The following is a 16,180-nucleotide window of genomic DNA, read 5'->3' as shown; positions in this document are numbered from 1 at the left end:
CCGCAATAAGAAGCCCGTGTACCGCAACGAAGAGTTGCCCCCACTCGCTGCAACTAGAGAAAGTCCGCGCGCAGCAACGAACACCCAGCGCAGCCAACAATAAATACATACATACATAAATTTATTAAAATGAAAAAAGATGACCCTATATAATTTCCCACCCTGCAGCCTGTCCCTCTGCATGGGTGCCCTTGGGACCCAGCAGAATACAGAAGTCTGGGTGGGGTCTGACTCTTTCCCAGCACATAATTACTAAGCTTGGCAGTGATGGTGCTGCTAGCGTCCATGGGCCACCCAACTACCGTGCTCCCAGCTGCAGCTGATCCAGAAGATCAGAGAGGGTGAGCTCAAAGAGGCTCCTCTTCCTTCTGAAATGTGAAAACTTGCCAGTCCCACATGAAGGCTACAGAGAGCTCAGAGAATCCTGATTTCTGGCCTCCCTTTGGTAGGAGACCAGACTTGTGTAAATTTAGTGTTCTCCTGGCCCACGGTGGCAACTTGTGAGATCCTCCTGGTTGCTGGCCACCCAAGGGATAGAACCTGGGAATCTCTGCTGGAATCAGCCCCATCCCAAAGGGAAGCAGGGAATCTCAGCCCGGAGAGAAAGGAGAAGGATTCCATCCCTCCACAGAGACTCAGCCACAGAGCTAGCTGGAGAATCAGGCAGAATCAAAGTCGTGTCACTGCAGCAAGGATTTTTCTTTAGTATTTTTACCTAACTATGACTATTTAGGCAGAGAAAAGCCGGGTTGTCTCTCCCCTCACAGTGCTTATTCTTAGACCCTGGACAACCAGGTCACATTTGTGAGGTTTGGAGTGACAGTCACAGAGGATGCCTGCAGCCCAGGAGCCCAACTTTCCCTCTTCAAGGCTGATGGTCTAAACTTACTCTCTGGTATCAGTCAAGGACTTTAGTTTGTAAGTCACAGAATCCAACACTGGCTGTTTTAAGCAAAAAAACGAAGGACTTTTGGGGAAGGGCTATCAGGATGCTTTGGGCTGTAAGCAGCAGAATAACAACAGGACTTCTTATGTCACATGACAAGAAGTCAGGCAACAGATGCTCCAGGACTGGTTCAGCGGTTGTGCGGTCACGTGGTCCCAACCCCCAACAGAGCCTGACGAGCCCCACCTCCTGGTACTTGCACCCTTGTGTAGCCCCTGCCCTGCTGTGAGGACTTCCCTGGTGGTCTGGAGGTTAAGACTCTGGGCTTCCACTGCAGGGGGGACGGGTTCCGTCTCTGGTTGGGGAACTAAGATCCCGTGTGCTGCACGGTGCGGCAAAAAAAAAAAACCATACTAAAAAATAGCACAGGGCTGTGTGGCCTGTAGGACACTGCAGAAATGACGGCATGTGACTTCAAGGCTGGCTACATGGTAAAAGTCACTGTGGTTTCCACCTCATTCTGTCCCTTGGATCATTTGCTCTGGAGGAAGCCAGCTGCTGTGGGGTGAAGACACTCAGGCAGCTGTAGGAGAGGCCCATGTAGAGAGGAACTGAGGCCTCTTACCAACAGCCTCGTGGGTGAGCCATCTTAGAAGTGGATCCTCTGGCCTGATCAGGCCTTCAACGGTCTGCAGCCCCGACCAACAGTTTGACCACAACCTTGTGAGAGAACCGGACCGGAGCCACCGGCTTAGCCACACCAAGCTGGGCCTTGGACTGAGTTTTTGCACATCACCCTCACCACGTGCATGCAGTAGGCATTATTATTTTCCTCATGCTGCAGAGCAGGAAACGGCACAACCAGGAGGTGGCTGAGATAGGATAAGACAAAGCCCTCCCTTTAGGGGTCAGGCTGGGAGAGCTGCCCCATCTCCTGCTTAACTGTAGCACTTCAGGGACCCCCTGTTCTAGGCCACTTGCCCTGGGTGTCTTGGACCCCAGTTATTCCTCCAGTATAGGGCTCTGCTAGTACCTCCCAAACTGCCTAGCTTTCTGGTGGGGCCAGTGGGAAATCTTTACTCCCAGGTTCGCTGAATCCATGTCTGCACTTACCCCTGCCTTGTGCATCCCCGAGCTGACAACTCACCCTCAGCCTTATCCACAAACCCAGACAGTTCCCGGGTTGCACAGGTGCTCCTGAAGGCAGTATGTCCAGGAACAGCGATGCTTTGTTAGAAACAAGGCCACCTGAGGCATGATGCAGCACCCCCAGGAGTAGATTCCATCCCAAAGTGGCCCTCGGGGAGGTCCCTGCAACAGCAAGGCCCATACAGGGCTGCTGCCAGCGACATCGTCTGGTGCCAGGTCTCTCCTGGGGGTTTAGGCTTATGCAACTCTTTCTAGGATTTAATTTCCTTTTTCTTTTTTGGTCTCTATGTTCGTTACTATGCCCGTGTCTGAATGAGTTTTGTGCAACTCCTATGTAAGCGGGTAAGAAGTAGCTAAACAGCCGGGAGCGGTAGGGTCGGAGAAGGACAGTGGGTCAGGCTGTCACCATTCATTGGAGAACCAGTGGCTTTCAAGTTGCTTCTTAGGAAGGGAACAATTTTGTCAAAGGATATAAGCGCAGGAAGCACTGAAGCCTTTGGCGAGATGGGAGTAGAAACCTGACCACTCATCAGTCCCTCACTCCCAGGGGCAGCCCCCGAGGCAGCTCTGCGGAGAACAGTGAGCACTTTCAGGACTGCCCACCAAGCCCCCACCCCCTGCACAACTGGCAGCGCAACAAACCAGCATCTGTCAAGGCTTTAGTCCTGTTTCCCTACCATTAGGATTAGGTGCAGCTTCATGTGCCAGAGAAGCCTAATTAACAGCAGCCTATACAGCACAGACGTTGATTTTTCTCACTGGTCAACAAAGCCCAAAGGGAGTAATCAGAGATGCAGGCTCAGGTGATCCAGACTCAGGACCATCTGAGTGGCCGGAACTCACTGTGCAGGCACCGGTCTAGCAGCCCAGCCTTCTCGATCCCCAGCACGTGGCTGCGTCTCATGGTTCCAGGCCGCTTTCTCTCACGTTCACATGCTGGCCAGAAGGAGGTGACTGACTCCCCTGGTTTGCCCAGGACAGAGGGATGGCCCAGGACGTGGCACTTTCCGTGCTAAAACCAGGAGAGTCTCAGGCAAACCAGGACGAGTGGGTCACCCTAGACGAAGGGCATGGACCCTCCCTTCAGGACACTTTGTGGAAGTCATACAACATGTTTCTTCTATCTCACTGGCCAAAACTTAATCACGTGGCCCCGTTTAGCTGCACGGGAGGCCGGGAAATGCCGATTTTATTCTGGTGGCCATATGTTCAGTTAAACACTTAATATAAGAAAAGAGGGGGAAACAGATATTGGGATCAACAAGCAGTCCCTGCTGGTGTCCCTCCTTCATCCCAACCCGCCCTCTGAGCACGTCCTGCTGCTGCACCTCACACAGATGCAGGCTTTCCCCTTGCCTCTGACTTTTATTTTTCTGCTTGGCTGCAGTTAAAATTTCCCTCCGGCAATGTGGCTCCCAGCTGCCCTGGGTATCGTCACCCCAGCCTGTGCTTAATCCAGGCCGGAGACTGGACTGCTGGAGTCACAGCCTCCTGAACCACCTCAACTAAACTGCCACCCAGGCCGGATGCTAGGCTTCCTTATTGAAGAGCTTCAAAGGCAAGGAAGTCTCAAGGTTCGTCGGCAAGGCAAGAAGGGCAAAAACAGCCGTCTCTTTCCTCCCCTCCCCTCCCTTCTCTTTCTCTTCCTTCCCTTTCCCTTTCCATCCTCCTTATCAGACATCAGGTACTAAAGGTACCATGATAAATGAAACAGACACAGTTCCTGCATCCAAGAGATTACACAATAGCCTATGGAACAGACAGTGAAACAATCCTGTATAACAGGTATGACAAGGACCAAGATAGAAAACCAGTGCTGTGGGGTGCCTAGAACAGATCCCCAATCCAGATTTGGGGGTTCGGAGGGTTTCCTAGAACAGAAGACCAAATTTGGTCCTGAGGGACAAGTAGGGGCTGAGTCCTGACGGATGAGTAGAATGAGCTAAGTGGGAGAAGGGAGTGTTCCAGTACAGGAGGCAGCCTGTAGAAAAGCCACAAGGCAGGAGAGAATGTGGTCCCTTCAAGGGACTGGAAGCAGCTCAGGGAGGTTGGAACTAGGAGAAGGGAGGGGCTGTGCTGGGAAGTGGCTAGAGATGAAATGAGGGCGGTCATCAGGGGCTGGATCACAACCGTCCTCATGAGCCATGATGAGGAATTGGCACTTTGCCTGAAAGGACCACCTGGGCCATCTGCCTCTTAACCACCCAGTTGCCCTTGTACTCTCAGCTGTCATCCAGGGCTTGTCCTGGGTCAATCCCATCATGAACTGGCCTGGTGGGCAGTGGCTGATAGAAGACAAGAGTGTAGCTGGACCCCGAGGAAGGTATCCTGCCTGGTCAGGCCAGAGCTGAAGATGAGCCAGCCCTGCCCACTGCCACGCTGTGGGGTGACAGATGTCCCACCCTGTGCCCCATGCCCGCCATTGGGTGGTTTAGCCTCTCCCCTGCTCCCAGACCTGGGCCCTGCTTCCCCACCTCCCTCTGGTCAGGAAATGTTGACAGCCCATTCTAGCAGGACCTCAGGATGGAGGATTTGGGGGCCCCTCGCCCAGGGACATGCAATTGGTCGGCCTCCACTCCTGAGGGGAGGGTTGCAAGGAGCTTCCCGTCCGGTAGCCACTTGCTTGCTGGCGGGCATGGGAGCGAGCGGTGGGGTTAGGGACTGCCTGAGGGATTGCAAAGCTGCAGCGGTCTGGCATACTTCTTTATTTTTTCTAATTCAATTTAAAGCTGACTCTAAATCACTATCCCACTGAGCTGGTAAGAAATTCAATCTCAGACATATCATTGAGCTTCCCTCCCCCAACTCCAATGTTTTGTCAAGGTGCCAGGGGTCTTCTTAGACAGTACCAAACCCTTGGGGTGACCCCTCTGGTCATACCAGTGGTTGCAGGACTGTCCCCTATCCCAGCCCTTGTACCCCCTCAGGTGTGGGGACTCAGCTGATCTGGGGTGCCCCTCGGGGTGTGGGAATTGCAGGCAAGAGGTGTGCACTCTGCGTCTAGCGGACCCTCCCTGAGTGTACCTGGCAGCCTTTCCCTCCAAGGCCTTGTCACCTCCTGCACACTGCCTAGAATCAAGGCGTGGGGACTCTCCCTACACTTCCCTGCCCTAATCACACTCTGCCCCTTTCCCGACTTGGGTAGAAATCTCTCTCTCTCCCTCCTTTTAGCTCTTAAAAGCCCACCCTTTCTTCCTCTTCTAGGATGTGTCACAGAATCTCCACAGACCCAAGGTTATTACAAAAGAGAGCCATCGACTTCCAGAAGCTTCTGTGCTCTGACCACCCAAAATACCCAAAGCAAGGAAATACCAAGAGACTGGCTCCTTGCTTGAAAGAGCCAGGGGACGGAGGAATACAAAGTTAATATCTCCACAAATCATCTGGCCTCTTCTGCATGAGGAAGGGCACGTCTCTTACTGTCACAGGTACTGCTGTTGTCAGTCTCACACACTTCCTGGCTCTGTCAATCTGCCAGTCTTACCTGGTGACTTTCCCTGGTTGGAGCTTCCCTCACCCAACATCATCCTGGGGTACTCGGACCCCCTTAGGCTGCTGCTGTATTAGTCAGCTTTCGTTACGTTATGCTGCAGTGACAGGCAAACTCAGAGTCTTAGTGGTTTACAACCATATAATGTTTAGCATACTATGCTTCCAACCTTGCAATGAAATAATGCAGTTTTTTTTCATTTTCGATGTGATAAAAATCAACTCTGTTATGAAATTAAATGACTCCTAATGGACTGCAATCACAAAATGTATGTAAATGTAACTTTGCGACTTGAATTATAAAAAGGAAACATCTATTTAAATGTGGAAGTATACCTACTCTGTCAGAGGATAAAGATTAAGGTAGCTTGATGATTATTGACTCTACTTTGTGTCACCCACTAAGTCAAAAATGCTAACTGAAAACATTTTTATTTTATTTGTTTAATTTAATATTTTATGTTATTTATGTTATTTATTTATTTAGGCTGAACCAGGTCTTAGTTGCAACATGTGGGATCTTTTTTTGTAGCTGCGGCATGCATGTGGCATCTAGTTCCCTGACCATGGATTCGGGCAGACAGTCAAGTGAGGGCGGAGAGTCACGGTTGGGTGGTAGGATCTCATCCTTGGGGCCTACAGTCAAAAAAGGGGGATGGCCAAATGCAAAGGAGGCCTCAGCTGTGGGGAAGCCAGGGCACTGGCAGGGAACTAGGATAGAATATAAGAGCAAGACCCATACCCGGCAGTGGAATTAAAGATGGCAGTGTGTCCGCAGCAACAAGGGCCAGTTACTAGAAATGAGACTGTCCCAGAGCGTGGAAATAGGATGACTTTAATTTCCTGCAACTAAATTGGTGGGGGGGGGGCATTACACAGTGAGGAGGAAGGGTCTGTCTGGTGGGTCAAAACAAATCTAGCCAAGGTCCAAGGAGAAAGGCAGTGACAGGGAGCCAGGCAGACCACCACAGGTATCAGCCGACTGAGAACGGAATTCGGAAAATACACTGGAGCAGATGTAATTAACCTATATTTCACTGTCACAACACAGCGAATGTCACCTGGCTTCTGACACCTCTCTGTGCCACTAACTACGCAACAGAGAGACTGCTGGGAAAGCCCTGGAATAAAACTCCGCAAAGCCCACAGCTGCCCGCCTCCAGACCACTCTGTCAGAGAGAGGCTGCTCCTGATGCCCCCACTGTCACTCCCAGACAGCCACCCCAGCTCTGACCCTCTGAGACTCACATCACCCCGCGAGGCCACCGGCTACTCACACTCACTAGGGGCCTTGGGACTTGACATCAGTCTTCTCCACCTCACGTCCTAGGCAAGGTCAAGGTTCACGTGGCGACGCCACCCCACAACAGTTCCTTCCGTTTAGTTCTAACTGACCCCCGGTCCGGTCCACCCAACCCCACTCAGGCACCACTGCATGGCCACACTCAGGACATCATCTGACAGAATGTCCACTAGCTTTCTCTGACCACAACTTCCCAGTTCATCAGTTCTCTCTCATACCTCTTCGCTTTATAATAGCAATAACCATTATTAACCAAAATAACTAATAATAGGGAGTGTTTACTATTTGCTAGGCACTATTCAGAGCACTTGACATGTATTGAGTCATTTATCCTCACAGCACGCCTAGGGTCTAAGTGCTATTATTATCCTCATTTTACATGATTTGAAGTCTGAGGCACAGAGAGGTTCAATAATTTTCCCAAGGTCCCACAGCTATAAAGTGGCTATAAAGAGCTGGGATTTGAAAACAGGTGGTCTGGCACCGAAGTGTGCACTCACTCTCTCTTTCATTTCTTTACATTTTATTGAACACAGAGAAAAGTACATATATCATAAGTGTACAAACAGATGAATTTTCACAAACTGAACACCCCTGTATAACCAGCACCCAGATGGAGAAGCAACACTACCAGCATACTGGAAGCTCCTCGGGCCCCCCTTCCAGTGCCACCCTGTGCCCTCCGACAGCAGGATTTGTTTACCCGTCTTTGGGCCTCTGTGGCTGGCCTCTTCTGTCGTCCTCACTGCTCACCGCCAGCGCACGCTGCTGGGAGACTTAGTGGTACTGAGCAGTTCTACACAGCAGGCGCTGTGCTGAGCACGAGGCTTGTGTGCCTTTCACTGAGATCACCAGGCCTTAGCTCACCTGTTATCCTAAACTCCCAGATCTCTTCTTGGGTCAGCTACTTCTGTCAAACCCAAACTCACAGCCTTTACTCTTGCTCTCTTGTGTGCCTTGTCAATAGCTAGTGGACATTCTGAGAAAAGCAAAACTCCAATTCCAGATCAGCCCAACTGTCCTGCTCATGCCCACATACACAAGAGTGGCAGAGCCCTGCCGGAGAGTAACACGACCTTGCAGAATGGAATGTAAATGTGTGACGTCCAAAGGCAGCTGGGTGCCACATGCTGCCCAGGGTGCTTTCTCCACGCCCCCGACCACACCTTCTCCCCTTCTTAGAGAGGCTATTCCAAACGTTCCCCCTTCTCAGGCCAGCTTCCCTAACCCCATCCTCCCACTCCCAGCACAACTGCTTATCCCATTTCAGTAAGCAATCCTAGAAACATTTGCCATAAGCAAATTTAAAAGGCAAACTAGGAAAAAAAGTTATTAACCATAAGTGGCAAATGGACTAATAATATTCGTAACTTTAAAAAAAATTACGTACAAATTGAAAAAAAAAACCCTCTAGTTCTCCAATAGGAAATCGCCAAAGTAACAGACAATACACAAAAGAGAAATTACAAATCGCTGATAAACATTTGGCAAAAGACTGATCTTCACTTCTAATCAAAAAAATGTAAATAAAATTGGCCAAGATTAAAAATTGATAATGTCACATTCTTCCAAACAGACTAAATTTTAATTCCTGAATCCAATTAGCAGGGTGCCTGGGTCCACTTGCTCTGGCCTGACCTGGAGTCCACAAGTATCACGCCCTCAGCTTGCACTGAGGGACACTCACCACCATATTTATTATGGGAAGATTGTTGACAGCCCTGACCCTTAAAAAGGGAGAGTGATTTCTTCAGGCCTAGGCTCAGAAACTACACTTCTCCTGAGTCACTGGCTTCTGTTAAATCTCAGGAACTCTGGGGCTGCTTTCCTATCTGTTGAGGCTGTAGAAGCTCAGAGGCAAATGTGTGACCCAACCCCCTGGCAACCATGCAAGTCTCTGTGGCATGCATTGCCACATACGACCTGACACCTGACTCAACTGATTAGTCTACCCCTGTGTTCCCTTGGCCCCAGTTCTCTTTATCTGCTTCCTTTTTAATCCTACAGTAAGTATTCTTTACCTCAAATCTTTTTTGAATAAGCAAAGGAGGGCAGTTCTAATGAAGAGGTCGTCAGCCCTCTGCTGTTCTCCATACTCTGAATGAGTCAGGTTGGACCTTCAGGTTCACATTTGTCACCACAGCAGTATGAGGTGTCTGTGCACTGAGCTAATGGCTTCTGGCTGTGCAAGTTAGTTTCTTGAACAACAATTCCTAAATACTTAACAGGTTATTTTCAACTGCCTTATTGAATATCATATAATTTTCTCAAAATGTTCTTTCAGGAACACCATGTGGCATTCTTTTTCAAGACGGAGGTGCTATAAAATCAACAAATTTGATAAACTGTTCAAATTTCAAAAGGGCTTGGAACATTTCAACTCAAGAAATAAAGAAGGCCTATATAATACAGAGATAATACCCAGCTATATAAACCAAATGTCTTCTGCAATGTGTACATTTATTCCATATATTTTCTTGATGAAAAGGCAAACTTTAGAGAAGTTGCTGAAATAAAACATGGGAAAAGAAAGCATATGAACTATGCTCTGTTCACTTTGGTAGAAGACAAATAAAATGTCCAAATTGATCCTTCAATGAAACTGTCATTCAATCCAGAGAGAAATTATTGTTTAAAGGTAGAAAAAAGAAGAATGTTAAAAAATAGTTATCTCAGCTGTAATTCCAGGGAACTCAGAAGTCAAACTAGGATAACATCCATTCAGACCCTGCCTGGGTGTTCAAGTATTTGGAGAAACATCACAGACGTGGTAGCAACGAGCCAAAGCAGAACTTAGACATCCAGACTCTATCCTTTCTCTCTCCCTGCTCCCCTTCCCTTTCTTAAGTTCTATCAGTCAGGATGCTTCTGGCTGCAAGTAAGGAAAATTAACCTCAAATTATTGTGTGATAAAGTCGATTTATCGACTCATGCAAACACGAAGTGCAGAGTGAGATCTTTCGAGCCTCAGGAGAGGTTCGGTAGGGACTCTGGCTCTGGGATTCTGCAATTCTCCGAGCTTGTTCTTGCCCAGGAGCTGGCGTTGTCCTCACTGGGGGGTGGGGTGGGGGTGGGGACATCTATCCCATAACCACTCCAGTCCAATTGAGACATATCACATGCCTGCCTTTGAACCAGTGACTGGGACCAGAGGACTTCATGTCCTGTCTGACTTAGGCCTGGGTTATGCATCTATTACTGAATAAATAACTGTGGCAATAAGCACATGAGGGACCACCCTGGCGCTGGAGGTGGGCTCAATCCCACCCAAACTTCACAACTGCTATGCACAGGAGAGGGGAAAAGGAGAAGAATTACAAAAGTTACCAAAGAGAAGTGGTAGAGACTGGCTGGCTGTTCAAAGACAGTTCCTCTCCTTCCTGGGCACAAACAGATACAGATGGATCACATTTCCCAGCCTCCAGGGCGGTCAGGTGTGGCCAAGTGGCCAATGGAACAGACAAGGACTATTTCCAGATCTGGTCCCTAAAAACCTCTCACCCACAGTCCTTCATGCTCTTTCCCCTTCTGCAAGCTGTCCGTGCAGACGTGAACAATGATCTTGGGGAGCCATGTGTTGAAGATGGCAGAGCCACAAGATGGAAGGAGACTTGGTCCCTGAATCGCCACTTAGAGAAGAGTCCTCCACTGATCAGGAACACCTATCTTAAACTTCACGTGACTGAGCAACTTCTTTCAAGTTGAGACTTTTGTATATTTGGGGGTTTGTTACAACAGTCAGCCTATCCTAACAGTTGAAGGAATTAAGGTCCACAAGGTTGGATGACTTGCCCAAGATACAGTTAACTGACGAAACAAACACAAAAACACAGAATGCAGTGATCTTGCCACTGGAATGCAAAAACAGAATAGAAAAAGTAATAGTTATGAAACCACAGGATAAAAAGAGACGTAATGAGCAATACAGCATCACTAAGTATCTTTTAGGCAGAATGCACAAGTAAGGAAGCGGGTCAACTGGAAAGCCCTTTCTATGTCAAAACTTGTGGAAATTTTCCCACAAGTTATCTCCCACAAGTTATCCATTCTTCTCTTAGCAAACAGAATTACTGGAAAGTTTCTCTGATAACTGAGAGTGCAAACTGCCTCAGAGTCAGAATTAGGAATAATAACTGTCATTACACATAAAAAGCAGTATTAATTCTCAAGCTGAAAAGCATTTGTGGGGCTTGGGCTGAACCCCAGTGCAGGGGCAGCTACCATCTGTCTGACCAGCACCCTCCCCTTCCTCTGAGAGCTGCTCCCCATCCAACTACCTACTTCTGTGAAAGCTGTTGCTCATCACAGAAGCCACCAGGGGCCGCTGGGCAGGCAGGTGTTCCAAGCCAGGCTGTCCTGGCTCTTCCCAGGGACTCTCAAATTGGAATCAAAGGAAGAGGCTCAGTCCCTCCCCATTAATGAAGCTGTGAAATATGAGGCCAGGAGCTATTGGGGGGCACTGTTTCTTGCTGAGCAGAAAGCAGCAGCCCAAGAAAATGAAGATGACACCACAGGAAAGGGAAAGATGGAGAAGGGTCCTGGTTTCACGTGGCCCAGAGGCAGGCACACCCCTGTCCTTCCCATGGTTTGGTTACGTAAGCCAGGCCATGGTGGCCCACAGATTTCACTTTGGGCCTCAGCTTGTTTAGATTAGGTTGATGTAACTTGCAATCAAAAGAATCCTGACCAACAGAATCAGGAAAATTGCCTCAAAAAACAGATAAACAAAAAAATTCACAATATCTCACAAATCTCCAAAAGTAAAATGAAAAGTACAGAAGTATCAATGTCGAGTATGGACTCAGAAATCAGTGTACTGGGATTGAATCCAGGTGCTGCCAGTTTCTAGCCAGGAAACCTCGGGGAAATTGTTAAGCCTCCCACTTGCCTCAGTTTTCTTACTCTTAAAGGTGAACCTTTAGGGTGACACCAAGCCCACTGGGTTTTCTTAAAGATTAAATTAGTTAATACACATAAAGTACTTAGAACAGTACCTGGTATGTAGTAAACATTCAATACATGATGGTTTTATTGTTACATTTGATCAATTTGAGTTGATTTTCAGGTTAGTGTCCCATGTTTTCAGAAAGTCAAGGTGGAACCAGCCAGGTGAAAATAGGTGCTGACCAGAGAAAAAAGCATGTTTGTCCCACACAACCTGACCCTCAGCAGTGCACCATCAAATCCAGATGCTCTTTCATTTGTAATGAAGGGACTTCTTCAGGGGCCCACCAAGGAAAGACCAGTTCGGCAGTCTCAGACCCCTCCAGGAGGTGAGCAAGGATAAGCTGTATCAGCCACCAGCACGCTCCTCTGCTCCCTAGGACATCCATTCTCTCCGACCTCCTTCAACTCCCCGGGCCCTCAGGGCCACAGTGAAACAGGCAGGAGGGTAAATGCTGCCCCAGCGCAGCCTATAGGGACCTCTCCATCTTCTGAGCATGCATGACCTCGACAGTTAGAACCCTTCGTCCCATCTTAGGCTTGTCTTTTTTTTTTTTTAGTAATGGAATTTCACAAACACAAAAATTTGACGGCATTTTTTCCAGACACAAGATACTTCCTACAGAGCTCTACCTTCGCCAAAGTTCTTCTGCTATTTCTGCTGATTAAGTTGGGGAGAAAGTGTCAGCAGAGCACTTTCGTGGAAACTGCACAGTCAAAAGCCCAGAGGTCTTTAAGTGCCTAGAAGTGTAAGTAAGTATTTGAAGCATTCAGTCTGTAAAAGCATGGGATAAAGCTAGAGAAGCGGGCAGAAGGTACACCAGGCTGGGCTTTGAGGTCATGGAAAGGAGTCTGAATCTGGCAGTGGGAAGCCACAGAGGGTTTGAAGCAGGGAATGGCATAATCAGGTCTGCATCTGATCACCCTGCACCTCCTCTGAACCTCTGCTTGCAGGGTAGCAGATGTCTCAGACGTCTGCATGTGGGATCAGCTTATCTAGGAACCAGAGAAATAAGGTCTGAAGACATGTTTTTCAGAAGAATAGCTTAGGTAGGGTAGAAATTCCAGAAATTTTCCTCATGACGGAGAAATAAGAAGAAGGTAGATCATTTTAGCAACCTGGCTCTAGAGTAGTAGAGAAGGCTGAGAATACTGGGAGCGGGGCAAAGCCTTCACGCCACCGATTAGAAACCACTGACTCCAAAGCAACCTGGTGGGGAAGAGCCAGGGCCCAGAGAAAGTGTCACGCTCGCAGGGCTTTCTAGAGCCTGGCAATGGGACAGGCACGCTGCTCCAATTGGCCAGAGACTGCCCACTGGAAGAACAAGTTCAATTCCTACTAGCCCTGACCAGAGACCCTCTCCAGCCAGCCTACGTTATTTTACTCCAGCAAAAAACTGAGCACAGTAAGCAAACTTGACATTGTAGCAAAGCTAGCCTTGTAAACAAGTGAACCCAAACCAAAACTGTGCCATTACCAGAGAGATTCATGTGGGATCTGAAGCTGTCCTACGTTGCAGAAATATTCTTGGCCTCTCAAGACAAACATAGCTTTTGGCACTGAAAACTGTTTTTTGGTTTACAGGCCAGAAAACCACTGCACCCGTTTATTTTACACACACACAAAAAAAAAAGTGTATATAATTAATATACTCAAAAAGATAACGAGTATGCTGTAACAAAACAAAACAAAAAAACCCATGAATAAGCAGTTATAAAAAGAACACACCACAAATCTTGAACACAAAAACTGTCCAATTTAAAAACTCAAAGGGTGGCTCAGTGGTTAAGAACCCGCCTGCCAATGCAGGGGACATGGGTTCGAGCCCTAGTCCGGGAAGATCCCACATGCGGCGGAGCAACTAAGCCCGTGCGCCACAACTACTGAGCCTGCGCTCTACAGCCCGTGCTCCGCAACAAGAGAAGCCACTGTTCGCCTCAACTAGAGCAAAGCCCACACGCAGCAACAAAGGCTAAGTGCAGCCAAAAATAAAATAAATTTAAAAAACAAAAACTCAAAGGGCTAGATAGCTGAGTAGACCCTGAGGAATGAATCAATGAGCTAGGAGAGTGAGCTAAAGAACCCTCCCAGACTATAGCACAGAGATGGGAAGTAAAAGAAAACTGAAGAGATACAGAGGACAGATCAAAGATGTGCCTAAACCCGATCATTTGGAGGAATCTGCAGAAGGGAAGGAGGAAATGGAAAGGGGGGACAACATTTGAAGAAATAACTATTAAATGTTTCCTAGAACTAAAAGAATAAAACCATTTTAAAAAATAGTTTTTAATTACAGTTATTTAAAGTGATCTACATGGATGGAAGGAAACATACTACCATTTTATGAGTAGCTATCTCCTGATTATGCAATTTAAGGTCCTTTTCTTTTTCAAGTTTTCTAAAATGAACATTACTTTTGTAAGAGAAAAAGTAATAAAAGTTAACTTTTATAAAATAAATCCAGAACCAAGATACAAGAAAGGCTTTTAAAAATTCCCTCTCTTTCCTCTGACTTCTACCCTATGCTATTATAGTGGACCTGTTTCTGTAAGCAGTCACCACAAACTTGGGCAAGTCATTTGATCTCTTTAAATTTCTGCTTCTTTTAGGTCTTCAACAGCGAAAATAAAATCCCTCCTTCCTACCTCACAGGAGTTTGGTGAACATCAAATGAGATGATGTATAAAAATTGCACTCAGTATACTCTGATTTCTCTTCAGATCAAATAAATCTTTCGCCTTTTACTAAAGATTTCCATGGAGAGAAACAATTCTGAGACTCACAGACATTAGAAAACAAACTTACTGTTACCAAAGGGGAAGGGGGGAGGGATAAATTAGGAGTTCTGGATTAGCAGATACAAACTACTACATATAAAATAGATCAACAACTAGGTTCTACTGTATATCACAGGGAACTATATTCACTATCTTGTAATAAACTACAATGGAAAAGGATATGAAAAAGAATATATATGTGTGTGTGTGTGTGTGTGTATATATATATATATATATATATATATATAAAATCAGTTTGCTGTATACCAGAAAACACAGCATTGTAAATCAACACAACATTGTAAATCAACTATACTTCAGTTAAAAAAAAAAAAAATAGCGCCCAGTCAACTATACGGCACTGCAGAAATTGAGCATGTTATCACAGTCCTTCTAAGCTGGTAAACCCCAACCTCTGAGTCACCCTCCACTTCCCTCATCCCTCACTCCCCAAATCCAATCCATTCCCTAGCCTGCCAGCTCTTCCTTCCTTCCTTTCCCAAACCACTGTACTACCTAGTTACACCTGGTCATACCTTGTGCCTGAACCACCACGATAGCCCCCTGGGTGATGCCCTGCCTCTAACTTTTCCTTACCCCACCCAGTGCACTTTCCTCCTAAAACTTAATCTTCATAAAATACATTCATCCTGTAACTACAGTGCTGAAAATGAAAGTTCTCTGAAGTTTACAGGATGGACTTCAAACTCCTTAACCTGGCTTTCAAGCCTTCCCTCCTATCCCTGGTCAACCTCCTCGCTGTTTGTGGAACAAGGCAGCAACCCCCCCCACCCCATACACACCCCCATTCTCTACCCATCCAGGTCCTCCCAGTCTTCTTAGCCCAGGCCAAACCCCTCCCTCCCTTCCTCCCTCTGCACCTTCTGACCAATTGAGACCAAGCTCCTGCCAGTTCTCAGAACACCCACTCCATCCCTCAGGCCTCATCCTCACTTCCAGGTCAGAGGCCTGCCCCACACTTCCAGAGAGGACTCTTTCTGCCCTGAGGGCAGGGCCTCCTGCTTGGCTCCTGTATCTTCTGTACTAGGCACTCAAATTAACCTGCTAATCATTTTAGTCTGTAAAATAAACTTTCTCTGCCTAACTGAATTTTATTGTAATTATTTCTTTAGTTTTCTTTATAGTTTTAATATCTATAGGTACATCACATATATTCCTATATAACATACGATTTAGCTATTAAACTTTAAATAAAAAGAATTATACTTTATAAATTCTTCTATAAGTTCTTTCTTTCAACATTGTTTTTGAGATTGATCTATGTTCATATCTGTACCTATAAGCCATTCATTTTCTCTTCTTTTTTTTTTTAAGCCATTCATTTTCAAAGCTGAAAAGCATTCCTTTGCATATCACAACTTATTCATCCATTATGTTGCTGAGAGATATTTGGGTTTTATCAGAAAGTTTGCTATTAAAGGCAATGCTCCTATGAACATTCTTATGCATGTTTCAATACACATATGTGTCTCTAGGACTGAAATTGCAAGGTCATAGGGTCACATGTTTAACTCTACTTGGTAATGACAATGGTTTTCCAATCGGTTTTCCAACCGATTTATGCTTTTACTTACAGTGTTGAAGAATTCCTCAAAAATACTGTCAGGCTT

At 46.8% G+C, this 16,180-nt stretch overlaps 1 protein-coding gene and 1 pseudogene across 1 annotated transcript in view; one reads left to right on the top strand and one right to left on the bottom strand.

Annotated features, from left to right (window-relative positions):
- The window catches only part of PDE8A (phosphodiesterase 8A), a 136,418-nt gene that overhangs the window by 107,616 nt on the left and 12,622 nt on the right, over nt 1-16,180 (bottom strand). The window lies entirely within an intron of this gene.
- LOC137207871 (U5 spliceosomal RNA) lies at nt 14,473-14,582 on the top strand (annotated as a pseudogene).

Source organism: Pseudorca crassidens, chromosome 1 (assembly GCF_039906515.1).
Source record: "Pseudorca crassidens isolate mPseCra1 chromosome 1, mPseCra1.hap1, whole genome shotgun sequence".
Taxonomy (NCBI): domain Eukaryota; kingdom Metazoa; phylum Chordata; class Mammalia; order Artiodactyla; family Delphinidae; genus Pseudorca; species Pseudorca crassidens.
This window is presented reverse-complemented; position numbering and strand designations above follow the sequence as displayed.